Source organism: Aptenodytes patagonicus, chromosome Z (assembly GCF_965638725.1).
Source record: "Aptenodytes patagonicus chromosome Z, bAptPat1.pri.cur, whole genome shotgun sequence".
NCBI classification, from domain to species: domain Eukaryota; kingdom Metazoa; phylum Chordata; class Aves; order Sphenisciformes; family Spheniscidae; genus Aptenodytes; species Aptenodytes patagonicus.
Genome location: NC_134982.1, coordinates 18,700,136 through 18,713,327, shown reverse-complemented (window position 1 = coordinate 18,713,327; position 13,192 = coordinate 18,700,136).

Here is a 13,192-nt window from a genome sequence, read left to right as displayed (position 1 = left end):
ATAATTTTGTGACTGTCTAGATGGAAACACCTATATGACAAAAAATACAAAATATTCTGAAAATAAAGACCCTAATTTTTCAAACTAGATACGACAAAATTGTATAATGTGACACTAATATTTTTGCGTCTCAGTTTCCCTCTTCTTTGAGAAAACATATGTAATCATTTCACTTTAAAGTGATATCAAGCAATTATTCATTAATGTCTGTGGACACTTCCTGCTAAAGTCTGATCACTGAAGAGAAACCTGAAAGGGAATTAACAATCCTGTGTTCTGAATTAGTTGCATAATGAACAGTAAATGGTACATGGAACAATGTGCTGGATGGTGAGGATAGTTCTGATACTGCAGACAGGGCCTCCTGCCTATCCTGGAATGGCACAAAGTGCACATTTTGTGAAAACTTCTGCAATGGACAGTGGTATCATACTAGGGCTTGTGTTCAGATTGCAGAACTGCTTCAATTTTTGTATTTCCTGTTTTGAATGCTTGACTTCTACAATCATAATGATCTTTTAGTACACATAGATACACATAGAAAATTACAAACATAAAGCAATATTGGCATATCATTCATCACTAATTTACAGCATTTATTTCATGCTACATTAGCTGCGACAACCTTCCTACCATGCTGCAACTCGTACATCAGCAAGACATGGGCCACCCACCAGAGCCCAGGCCCCAGACCCAGGCTCCATCTCCATCTCCCCCCCCCCCCGGGGCGCTGGCAGCAGGGGCCCGGCACTGAGTACTGCTACAGATTGCAGAGGGGCAAACCCCAGGAGGAGCAGCAGGGCCAGTGCTTCTGGGGGAGCTCACAGGCTTGGAGCGGTAGCTTAGGCTACTGACACTGATGATATTGATGACAATTAGTAGACAGAGATTAGAATGGAGATGAGGAGAAGATTCATCTGTTATGCTATCCATCATCTGTGTGTTGCCCCAGGCAATGTGAGCAGGCTGCTGTTTTCAGTGGAGCTGCAGTTATTATGGACTAGCTTTAGCCTTCCTGTGGGGTGAAACTGCTTGAGTAATTTTTTGCCAGTAGGGCTTGAAAAAAAGTTTTTTGCTTTCTGTGTTTTTCAGGGTAGGACTGAATGCGTATACAGGTAGATCAGTAAGCCCATTTTTTGTGTGATACATTTCACACAAAAGTCCATTTCATACAAAAAGTTGGTGCTAAACTGTGGTAAATTGAAAGTGTCAATTAAAACAAAAAAAATAGTTTAATTTTTAAACTCCTTCAAGCACAAAAATGATCAACAATTGAAAAACAAACTTACTTGTTGGCCCATTTTAATTATGTCCCCTCCATAAAACAACACTTGATTTTATTTTCTTTTTCAGTGAGTAGTTACATTAATTACTTAACATGTTATAGAGATTTTTTTCTCATTCTCATTCTCTTGTACTTCAGCTCTTTATAATATCACCATGAGCCACCAGTTCCTATTTTAATGCCCATGTACATTTGTCTAGAGAAAAAGTAATGCATGTTGTTCATTGCAGATCATGTTTATATATACATCACCTATTGCATGCATGCATACATGTAATGCTGTGTACAGAGCTCATGCCACCTATGTTTGCATCATTACTGGAGGACAATCATGCAAACTTTAGGTTTCAGTAGGAGATCTCCTCCCGGTATTATTTCCCCCTAACACTCAACAGCCAGGACCAGAACCCAAGACTAACATTTTTTTTGAATTATTGCCTACCCTACAGACTTTGTTTATAGTTGGGACTTAAACCTTATTCATTGTTTTTAACTGCATTGTTTGTATGAGTTGAAATAATGTACACAGTTTGCTGAACTGGATCCTGATAAGAAAGACTGACCAAGCTTTCCTGCACATATGAGCCTCAGCTTATATTCCCAATGATTATTCTCATTTCCCAGAATAAATTCCTGATCATCCCTTTTTTCCTGATGATTTTGCATGCTTATAGTCCCTTCTTTCTTTGCTTCAGATGATCTGTTATTCATTTGTATAAACCCAGCTGAGGTCATTTGGTTCCCATACATTCTCTTTATCTTCTCACCAACAAATATAAGCAGGTTCTTGCATATTTTAGGAAAAAAAACCTCAAGCACTGTTTCAGATCCCAATTTTTTCCTGTGGAATCTTCATGGCAGACAGGAAAAGTTTGTTTTTGTTAGTCTGTACATGGGTCTGACACTAATCTATAAATGAGTCTTAACTAGATAATCAGTTGGTATGTGACTGTAACATGGACTATTAAATACATTTGAATCACTAGATTGTAGAAGTTTTACAAATCTCACTTTCACAGACTGCGTAGGGCTTTCCAGTTCATTAGCTAAATGCGAGCTTGAGAGGTTATCTGCTATCACCTCCACTGTATAGTGTCCAGTATCACTGGAGTATTCACTTACTAATTCACTTAGATTAGATAGCATTTGAATTGTGGGTTTATCAGAGGGAGCAGGCCAAAACTGTGTTCTTTAGAGGTAAATACCTACAACTTGAACATAACTGATTGTCTGAAGATGGGTGTATGCTAAGGGATCATTATGTCTTCTAATGAAAGATTAGCACCAGAAGAGCAAACAGAAAAGGCACTTTCTAACAGGGCAAGGCAAATTCCTTCCTTATAATACTACAGATCTCAAGGAACCCCATTGGAATTAATTACTTTAGATTTACACTACCCTTTTATAGTCCTTTCCTAGCGCTAGATCCTACATCTATCCTAAAACCAGTTTTCTTCCCCTCTTCTACTCATTTTCCACTTTAAGTCCAACAACCAAAGGAGAAAGAGAAAACTTATGTAAACTGTTCTATTACATGTCTTATCACCACAGGAAAGGAAGGGAAAATTTACCCATTTGAGCTAAATACTCCACTGATTTTCAATACTGAAGAATTGATGCCCAAAGAAATGAAAGCTGTTAGGCAATAGGGAATGGAGTCACCATTTTTAGTACCATTGTAGTTGAATATTTTCTGTATATATTTTCTACATTTTATTTTAGACTTAATAATTACAAAAAGGTGACTAACAAGGTTTTAGGTTCTGGGAGCATTTATTTCATTAGTACCTTTTTGTGCGTATCACTGTTATGTGATAAAATCCTCGAGAAAAGTACCTAAATGGGTATTTGCCATTTTGATATCTTCTACCACTGGTTAAATGAACCAAAGTCAAACAACTCATAACTCTGTGAAATGTTTCTAGAAGATCCTTTAAAATGTTTCCCATTATTTGGTGTTGTAAAAGAGTATTTTCTTGACATGATTTCTATCCAAACTAAAGAACTTCCAAAATGGCATGAAGACAGACATCAGGATGACAAGTTAGCAAGTTACTTTGCAAAGAGGCTCATAAGGTCACAAAAACTGTTTAGTCTGTAAGCTATTACACTGAGAAAAAAGAGACAAGGTGTTACCCAGTTATCAAGCTCAAGGGTCCTGATCCTACCTACTCATTTAGTGTAAGGTAATTGTTTCCATATGCATATTTGCCCTGGTTTTGGCAGGGATAGAGTTAATTTCCTTCCTAGCAGCTGGTACAGTGCTGTGTTTTGGATTTAAGGTGAGAATAATGTTGATAACACACCGATGTTTCAGTTGTTGCTAGGTAGTGCTTACACTAGTCAAGGACTTTTCAGCCCCCATGCTCTACCGACGGAGAAGGCTGGAAGTGCACAAGAAGCTGGGAGGGGGCACAGCCAGGACAACTGACCCAAACTGGCCACAGGGATATTCCATACCATATGACATCATGCTCAGCATATAAAGCTGGGGGAAGAAGAAGGAAGGGGGGGACGTTCAGAGTGATGGTATTTTGTCTTCCCAAGTAACCGTTACACATGATGGAGCCCTGCTTTCCTGGAGATGGCTGAACACCTGCCTGCCGATGGGAAGTAGTGGTTTTGCTTTGCTTGCGTGCACGGCTTTTGCTTTCCCTATTAAACTGTCTTTATCTCAACCCACGAGTTTTTTCACTTTTACTCTTCCGATTCTCTCCCCCATCCCACTGGGGGGAGAGTGAGCGAGTGGCTGTGTGGTGCTTAGTTGCCGGCTGAGGTTAAACCACAACAATATTAAATCTGGCATTTGAGCCATGATGTGGTCAGCCTAGAAGACACAACAGAATTCACCTTATGCTGGAGCATTGTTATGTTGCAAATGGCAATGTTGTCATTATGTAGCTATAAGGTGCTAGTCTAAAGACCAGAAAGATGTATGAGCCATTTTCTTACTTGTGAAACTACAAATCACACAGCAGAGTGGGTACAAGAGTTTTAAACCTTTGATATATAATACAAAGAAAAAATGCCAAAGTCTCTTGAAAGCTCATATTTACCTCAGTTGCAGTTTTGGGCAACAAGAGGTACATCTGCATTAGCAGTTCAGTAAATAGGAGGGTTTGTTTTTTTTTCTTCTGGTGCCGACATAGGATCGGTACTTGGTGTTATGAGGTATCTACCTGAGCTCTTCAAAGCAGTTTCCATCTGCTGGACACAAAGTTGAAGTCACTCACCCAGCATCCTCCTAGCATGCGCCACTTGGCATGCAGACACAAGTTTCTCCAGCAGCCACCTCTGTAGCCATGAACACGTAAGGCCATCAACTTCATTGCTCATAAAGGTGTGATGTGGATATTTGATCCTGCCACCAGAACAGCTGCAAATCAAACCCTGGTCCTTCACTTTGTGGGTACAGTTACAGATTGGTACAGCACAATGTGATAGAGTTGGGCACTAATCCTTCTGCTGTCTTAATAAAAGTGACTTCTTCTATTGACTTCTGTCAATGATAAGAGAAATGCAAGAGAAAACCTCTGCTTGGACCATCTCTGACTGTGAGTTAAAGGATGTCATAGGACAGCTTTATGGATATATTAACTGGCTATGAACAATGAAAATTTTTCCTTAGAGATATATCGGCATCAGTTTTCCTTTTTCATTCTTTTGTTCTCTCTCTCTCTCTCTCTCTCTCTTTCTTTCTTTCTCTCTCTCTCTCTCTCTTTCTTTCTTTCTTTCTTTCTTTCTTTCTTTCTTTCTTTCTTTCTTTCTTTCTTTCTTTCTCTTTCTTTCTTTCTTTCTTTCTTTCTTTCTTTCTTTCTTTCTTTCTTTCTTTCTTTCTTTCTTTCTTTCTTTCTTTCTTTCTTTCTTTCTTTCTTTCTTTCTTTCTTTCTTTCTTTCTTTCTTTCTCTTTCCTTCCTTCCTTCCTTCCTTCCTTCCTTCCTTCCTTCCTTCCTTCCTTCCTTCCTTCCTTCCTTCCTTCCCTCCTCACCAAGAATTTGGTTGTTGATATTAGATAACTGACATATTGGAGTCCTAACTACACATAGGAAGCACACATATTCTAACAAAAATCCTGTTTAGCCCATTGAAATATTACAGCTCATTAATAAGAAAGGGAGTGAACGACTTCCAGCTTGTTTTTTTTATACTCTTTACAGCTGTTTCACATATAAACAAGAACTTCAGTGCATAAACAGAGACTAAGCATAATAGAATGACAAATTAGATCCCTCAGAACTGATGATGTTTAGATTTCTTATTCATATTTATTAGTGTTGCATATTGCATGTCTAATCCATATGAAAGAACTATATGTAAAGTGGCTAATACTGGCCTCAACCATTTAACTGGCAAAAATAGTTCAACATATAGAGCCAACAGAAAACCTTAATTTGCTAATAATTCTCTGTGAAAAGGGGAGGGATAGAGGAGAAGCAAGTCCAGCAATGACTTATTGAATTACAGCTAGAACAAAACTGTTTCATATTCAAGCAGCTAATTGCAGGGAAAACAGTACATTTCAGTCTTTAAACTTTGATGTCTTGGTTTTCCAAATATTTATTTGTCCTGCACATGAGAGGCTTTATGAAGGAAAGTGTTCTAAATGCTGGAGGAGGCATTCAGGCTGAACAGTAGTTTACTTATAATTTACAGACTTGTAGTACTTAATATATAATGCAATAATCTACGCTGTGCCATTTGTCATTTGGACTAGGCCACAGATTATAGCTTAGGGCAGTGCATCTGTGCACAGATCAGGCAGGAAATGGCTTAAAATCTTGAACAGCTGAGCGTGATGTCTCAGTGTAGTTGCAAAATTCAACCTCTGCTCCAGAGGTCACCGCATGCTTCAGTCGTGACAGCCCAAATTGTTAAGCATGTGACTAATATGCATACAGAACACAGGCTGCCTGATGTCTGCTGCAAGCCTGATGGCTGGTTAGCGGCTAGTCTTAATTTTATGTGACAATCCTATGTAGGAAGTGCCGGGTGGGTGACTAAATGGAGCATATTGATGTCCCACTGGGTGTAGCCCCTGTTGTTTTGACAAATTCTCCTTAGCATTTATCAATCAGGCCTACAATGGGGATTGTGCTGAATATCTAATTCAGACATGCTAGTCAGGACTAATAGAGCAAGATAGTATGTTATTCAATTTGTACTTGTTAGCGATGTCCCACTGTCACTGGGCAATTTACCTTCACACTTCACAAATGAAAAGAGAAATTTGCTGGGCTTCAAACACTTCCATGAGTTACAAGCAAAATTTTAATTAGCATGTCATTACAGCAATAATTTATTGCTTCTTTCTAGTTGTCCTAGCATCTAGATTGCACTTTTCATTTTTTTCCTTTAAGGAGAGATGTGCTTTAATATTTATGGGACAGGTACTTAAAAATAAAAAAAAACACCCTTCAGCAATTGAAAAACTGCATAATAAGATACATATCAATACGCTTTATTTTACGAAGCCTAAAACAGATTTATATGTTTATCACTTAAAGGAACCTTTTGAGTTCTCCCTTTACCAAATATTAATGGATTCAGTAAGCAACATCATTTAAAAGTCTGTTTACTTTAATCAACTTTTAAAGTATGATAACATTTTTAAGTGCAATTTTCAGCTGTTGCCAAAGGAAGTATAAAGAAAGTGGGGGAAAGAGAAGAAAGGAGGTGTGTCCTCTAGAGAACAGTAAAGCAAAACCACATTTTTGTTATACCTAGGTAAACATTAGTAGTGAATTTTCAGTGGACAACCCCCATGTTATCAACCAAAGAAAGGCTAGTTTTGGTAAATAGTGGAGGGATTGATCCTTCAGCTGAAGTCAGTGAAAGGACCTGAAAGGACTAGACTTTAACAGTGTGTGGGAAGCTCAGAGCACCTTATATTGCCATTGAAGCTGAAAAGGGGCGGCTCAGCACTTCACAGAATTGATTCCTGTGTCCTTTGGATGTTATTGTATTTATCTGTATATATTGGTTCACATACTTATTTTTCTATATTGCAAACCACAACAGAACATAAAGATACCCAGTGCTTTAAAAGAACTAGATGAGGAAATGTAAGGAATCTGTATGAAGCAGAGGGGAGCTCAGAGACACTTTAATTCCCCCAACCAAAAAGCAGTGTGAATCAGCCAGGGTGACTGCCATGCTCTGCGTTGCAGGATGCAGGGCAGCTCTTTCAAGGCCAGCTTGCTGTCTCTGTGGCACATTACTCAGAAACGCAGGCATGCTTTCATGAGCTATCTAGTAGCAGGTTCTCTAATAAACTGATGAATAAGCAATTAAAAGAAATGTGAGCAAACAGATCACCTTGGGTGGTTTGTAGAGATGGCTGCACATGACGAGACTTGCTTTCAGATTCTCAGGGAAGCAAAATTAATTTGGTTCCAGGAACATTTTTTTCATCAGTGAGAATAGATGATAAAGGGGATTTTCTTATTACTTATTGTTTTTATACAAACATTCCATGGAAATCAATATGAAAACATAATATTGACCTGAAAAAGGACCTGCAAGGTCAGGCCCACTGTTTGATATGTAGAAGCACCTTAGAGGAAAGCTAATGAATTACAGTTTAAATACACCAGGAATTGTTTGTTTCTGCTGTTAAACTTTATGGTATTTCATCACTTTCAACACTCTGAAAGAAAACTGTGATTTCACAGAGAACCCACAAAATTTAAGGGAAACTTTTGCTTTGAGTAATTTTTGACAGTAACAATTCTTTTCCCCTGTGACTGGTCCTTTCAGAGTAACAGTATATTTTGGCCTCAGTTTTGGTCTCATTTAAATTGGTTCAAAGGCAAAATTGCCCTATGGAGCCTGACTTTAAACCCATGTGGGAAACGGTGGAATTTGACCCACAGATACTACTCATGGGTCAAAACTCCCCTGCTCCAGGGTGACCAGTATGGTGCAGAAGATGGCAGAGATATCAAACCATTGGCCATGGCTGCTTGATCATGAGGTGACTTCTACCAGCACCAGCTGGAGTCCTGCAGCACCAACGAAGTGCCAGGAAAGACTTTGCAAAGCAGAGCAAAGCTTGGCTATTTCTTTTCCTTACCCGTAGTGTTCATTCTGCACTCAGCTGAGAGGGGAACAGAGGCACACAGACCATGAAGTGGTATATCAATATCATCAAATGAGGGAACTCTGAAGGCCTCAAGGACCCACTAGAAAACTGTATAACCATGGCCACAACATAAAACAGGGTGGCAGTTGCCACCACTCTTCGATAACTCTTCCCTGATTGTGACTGGGAACACTACACTACTAGGATTTTCTCCCACCTCTTGGCATATCCAGCTTGCTGATGATTTTTCAGAAAGCAACTACTATAAGCAATTTATACGCAGATCTGGTAGCAAATGCAGGTAATCTTGGTCAATTTTTTCTGGGTTTTTTGTTTGTTTGTTTGTTTTTCCCCAAAGTCTACTTACTACTTAAATTACAGAAAAGGAAAATGGCTTATATGATTGTAATGTTATTTTCTCTTGTCTTTTCTCTATCTGGCTCTATTCCCATTCCCAGTGTGCCCCTTGTCCATAGAGTGCTCTGCTTCTCTGGTCATTCACATATCTCCCAAAGATTTACTGCTTTGGAAGGCTCACAGACACAACCCTTGCCAAGATGATATTTATTATTATTAGGTAGTAGTTTATATATTTAACTAGGCAGCATTTTTTTCTTTTCCACTCTGTGTTTTTTTGCCTTACCTCTCTTTTACAGATTTTAAGCTCTTTTAATATATTTTCTTCTATTTTTGTAGGGGAACACCAAGCCCTAATTAAGCATTTAATCATACAGTTATTCTTAAACATGTTCTTTCTTTCCTAAGTATGCATTTAATTCTCATCTCATCATCCTAAGTCTGCAACATTTGCACAATACAAATATTTCTTGTTGTTCTTCATTTTCTTGAAGACCTGTCATTTAAATCTGTATACAGGTAGCTGTAAGCACAATTTTCCCTGATAGTAGTGGAGGTGAGGTAGATTTTCTTTATCTAAGCTACCAAGCATCTGACAATTATTTCCAGTTCCCACATATAACCAGAGATCTTAATGAAGGAGAGCTACTTTCTTTTCTTTTGAAAGAATCCTTCCACTAAAGGAATACTAAGTGCTTTGTTCAAGGGAGAGTAACACAGCTGAGAGCTCAAATATGCAAAATGCAGTACTCTGTTTGGATTCTGGTGTTGTGCATTTGGTGAGATCATATTCAGGGGCATTCATCACAGAACAACCCACACCCATACTATTAAATCTCTTCCTCTGCAGAAAAACATAGCTTAAATCTCACTGCCAGCTGGGGCTGGTGCCTGGACTATGCTACCTTCTGCTCCTCTGTGTTGTTTTGGAGAGGACTAGTTGCCAAACAAGGCCAGTGACTTCTCCAATGATTTAACAGTGTAAGAGATAATTTTCTAGCACTTGCAAATATTTCCTGGGACTGTTTAATTTACTGAAATAGCTACAGTGTTCCTCTGCTGGATACTTTATACTGTTCTTGGCAGTGTTCAAAATCTAGAAGAAAACAGACCCAGAACATTTTGCTTTGCCATTTAAGTCAAGATCAAAGATTTTGCTGCAGGGTATGATGTCACTCAAAAGAAGTTACAGGCTAGAAGAAGGAAAGAAAGACTGAAATTCTATTGCCCATGTTATTCATAAAGGTAAAGGCAGTCATTATGAGTTCCTTTCTTGACTTAATACCTCTGAGTATATGAAATATTTCTTCTGTTGGATTCTGTATTACATGAATAACATCCATCTTCAGCCAGCATTTCTTAGGAAACTTAGTCTAATCCCTTTAATGTCATACTGCAACAGCAATGTGAATTGTCATCTAGTTGTTTTAGAAGAAATTGTATTTAGCTTGCTAAATAAATTAAATCCATATAAAAAAATTGGGAACCTTGCACTTTTCTTAAACCCTATTGCATACATGATGTGATTAGAAAAAATCAGTGTAGATTTCACCTCATCATCATTAGACGTTCTTACAGTCTACATTAAATTTTCATCTGAATTAACTACTACCCAAAGCAATCAAGCAATGGACTTGGTGCTATTCATTGAGAACTTTCAGACTTGCTTTTTTTTTTTCCAGCTTGAAATGTATATTACCCACATAGCAGGTTATGGATGCCATCCGGCTATCTTGCATTGAGGGACATCTGTGTGCTGGAAAACATAAAATATAAGAAAACAAAGGTCAAATCACGTAACTGTACAGCATACTTTTGGGGACATTTTTCTGAGATATGCTGATGACAACATTAGGCAATCCCTCATTTTTTTCTTTTTTTTTTTTTTTTTTGAAAAACCTTAATTTCAAGCTGAAAGACATTATTACACAATCAAATACCAAAACTCTTTGTGTTCTAACAGAATATACAGAAACAATAAGATTTACAGAAATAATAATTTTTTAATCTCCATAAAAATATTCAGAAGTCTGCTATCATTTCACTAGTTTTTTACACATTCTTGGCAATTCCCTGTCTTTTTCTAGAAGTTCTGATTTTGCTTAACTACTAAGGGAGCTAAAAATGTGAAAGGATTCACCAAGATAAGGATCCACCAAACCAAGCAGAAATTACATTCAATTCAGTGGGCACTAGGTAATGTCAAAAAGGCCCCACTCAAGTCAGCAAATAGACTATTGACTTAACTTTTTCTCTCTCTTCTCTTGTATGTTTTTCCCACTATGCAGATGAAAATGTTTGCATTTTAGCTGCAGGTCAAATATAACTCTGTAACAAACTGCCATCTTTATGACTTCTCAGTTTTCCTCCATGACACCCTAACATCTCAACACATCTCAGACTAAAAGCACTTCTTTACACAGGGCTTACATCTTCAAATCTAAACATTTCTACTCCCAAAAAGCATCTGAAAAAAACAATAAGCTAGAGAAATTGAGTTATTCTGACAATTCCTAAACTGACAAGTCTAGTCACTGAAAATAAAAAACAATTTTCTCCATATTTAACTAAGGAGATATCCCCCAGTCTAGAAAGAAGCAGCCAGATAAAACACTCATGCATAGAACCATGTTGAAAAGAGCTATCAGCAACCCTCCTCCTTATCTCCCACATTATGTGGTCATTGGAGCAGCTACCTCACATACCTGCCTTTTAAAATGTGAAAAAAGTTGTATGAGTAAAGGTCAGAATCACTCCAGATGCCCTGGGAACAGCCGCTGAATCAATACCCACTTAGCACAGCCCTGACACTATCATCAGGTTCATTCACAAGCTATAACTTTCTTAAAAAAAGGACACATAATTACTTCAAAGGCAGTTGTAAAAACAGGACTCAAGGTGAACGTTCACTTCAAATAATATGGAAAGAAAAATCCACCACGTGGCTGTGCTGCAGGAAGAAGGAAATGCTGTACTCTGTACAGCCCACTTGCTGGACTGCTGGAGGAGCTCAGAAATTCTCATTGAGGTTCAGGGTGCATTTCACCCTCCCCATCTGAGGCCTCAGCAGGTCAGGGACATCTGTATTGATCTTCTTATGGTCATCCATAGCACCAGGGCAAGGAAGCTTGATGAGGGTGAACCAGTTAATGGTGGGACCTATTTCCATCTTCATGTTCTGTGATGACTTCAGACTGCACAGTGTAGTCATGGTCTACTTGTACATATCAAGGAGTGGTGGGTGCTGCTCAGTGTCCTCCTGCAGTTACCTGTTCTTGTGTTTAACCCTTTGACCCCTTCCTCTTCCTTTTCTTTAGTCCTAATCACATACCTGCTCAGAGTGGGCTTATAGATACTGCTGATGCTTTCCTTAGCAGAAGAACAAGTAAGCAGCAGCCAACAAGGGCAATAAGAACCTCCAATGAGAAAATACTACCAAGCATATATCTTGGTATTTTCATAGAACACTCTTCCAAAGACTTGTCTCAAGGACTTCCTGAGCCATAAGTAATGTCTCTGTATTTAATAACCATTACTGATTTATTTTTTTATAAATTTGCCCAATACCTTCCTGCCTTACTCAACTTTTAACATCCTTCCTCTCACCCTAGCAAGATAACTCCTTGGCTCTATAAAGATGAAGGTGACATAAAGGTTTCAAAAGAATAAATAAAGCATGGGGGATTAAAAGTGAGTTCATATAACACATTTTTTTACATTTCTATGTTTATTCCAACCCCACCCAAAGGGGTGTCTTATTGTGCATCTTGCATTTTTATTTTTGATGGAAGAAATTTTCATTTCTTTTTGGGGTTGTAATAACAATAAGGAGTTTTCTGTGGAAAACTTTGCACTTTAAAAATCACCACTCTCTTACAAGAGAAGAAGGAAGGGATGAAGGAAGAAAAGGGATTCACAGCCTCTTTCGTCTGCATACATTTTCAACAGAGAGGAGAGAAAAGCTCCCTGTTGATACCAAGAAGGGAAGACACCTTTCTAAAGCCACTTTCAGGGAGTTTATTTAAGTACAACTTCCCTCTAAATGCAAAAGATAAATGGTTGGTCTCTTGCATGGGACTGAACATGGCCTTCCTTTCTTGGTATTTCTGGACTCTCATATGTTTTTTCTTCATTATTTGATTACTGTTTTCCCACTGAGTTTTCCTATGATGTGTGAAAATGAGGCTTTCTAGCACTAGTCCCCTATGGTGCAAGGGCAGCATATCTCAGATAGCACACAATTTCCCGGTACCACAACAGTGGAAGTCCCAGATGCCACATGATTTAGAGGTTTTCACCAACACTATGTGCTTTATGAAGGCACTTCTAGGCAAACCAAAGGTCATAGGAAAGTAAACTGACATAATAAAAAAGTAAAAAAGAAGGAAGGGAATGTCAGGGTAGATGTAGAAGTAAGAGGTTGCACTGGAATAGTTTGCATTTTAAAGCAGACTGAGTTGTGCTGGGAG